This window comes from Nyctibius grandis, chromosome 3, assembly GCF_013368605.1.
Source record: "Nyctibius grandis isolate bNycGra1 chromosome 3, bNycGra1.pri, whole genome shotgun sequence".
NCBI classification, from domain to species: Eukaryota; Metazoa; Chordata; class Aves; order Nyctibiiformes; family Nyctibiidae; genus Nyctibius; species Nyctibius grandis.
In genome coordinates, this window is record NC_090660.1 from 43080681 (window position 1) to 43082060 (window position 1380).

Genomic DNA, 1380 nt, shown 5'->3' on the forward strand with positions numbered 1-1380 from the left:
GTCCCCATTTCCTGCTGTATTCACCAACCCAGTGCTAATTTCATAACTACTTGTCTTTTTAAATGCACCATAGTTCCCCCTTACATATAAATTAAATCATAAACATGCAGCACCTCTCCTATGAAGACAGGCTGAGAGTTGGGGCTCTTCAGCCTGGAGAAGAGAAGGTTCCAGGGAGACCTCATAGCAGCCTTCCAGTACCTGAAGGGGACCTACAGGAAAGAGGGAGAGGGACTTTTTACAAGGGCGTGTAGTGATAGGATGAGGGGGAATGGTTTTAAACTGAAAAAGGGCAGATTTAGACTAGATATTAGGAAGAAATTCTTTCCTGTGAGGGTGGTGAGACACTGGAACAGGCTACCCAGGGAAGTTGTAGATGCCCCCTCCCTGGCATCTACAGGTTTTTCAAGGCCAGGTTGGATGGGGCTTTGAGCAACGTGGTCTAGTGGAAAGGGGTCCCTGCCTGTGGCAGGCGGGTTGGAACTAGATGATCTTTAAGGTCCCTTCCAACCCAAACCGTCCTGTGATTCTATGATTTCTGATGTGCAGAGCCAGGGGAGGCCGTAGTGAGCTTCACCCCCGTAGTCACACCACTCTCCTCAACACAGCCTTTCCCAGCAGGGCAGCAGCCTGAGCTCTGGGCAACAGGTGAAGAGACAGTGCTGAGACGAGGAGCTGAATGAGGCCGCTCCCTTTTCCTCTGCCGGGCAAAGTCACTTCCACACAGATCCGAAAGGCACTTCATTATTCGCAGCTTATCCACCTGCAGCATCCTCACTTAGCATGTTTCCTTTCTCCACAACACACGCAACGACCGAGCTTTCACTGCAATAGGTTACCATTCAAACCCAAACGTTTAATATCTCAGACTTCTGCATTTTATTTTTTTAACCGACCTAAAGTGGCCTTGAATCAGGTCCCAGAAGTACTGACAGTGCCCTCGACACGGAGACTGTAAGAAAACAACAAGAAGGGAGGAAGATGAGGCCGCAGCGCCGCCGGTAGCCCCGCAGGCTGCAGCCCCGAGCCGGCTCTGACGAGACGTTGCCGCTCCCCTCGCTCCCCCCTCTCCCGTCGCACCCAGCAACGCGTGCGGGCACACAGCCGTCTCGCCAGCGGGACGAAGCTCCTCAGGGACTGCAAGGAGCGGCGCTCCGCAGCCACTAAAGCAGCCGGAGCCGCTACCGCTCTTCCACAGCCTTTCTCGGTTAACCCAGCGCCCCCCGAGCCCCCTTGCCGAGGCCGCGCAGGCGCAGCCCCGTCCCCGGCGCAGGTGAGGAAGCCCAGCCCGCATGCGCGCCGGCCCGCGGAGGGGGAGAGCACCGGGGACTTCGTTCTGCGCCTGCGCAGCCGGCCGTGCGCGGCAGTGAGCGCCCGGCG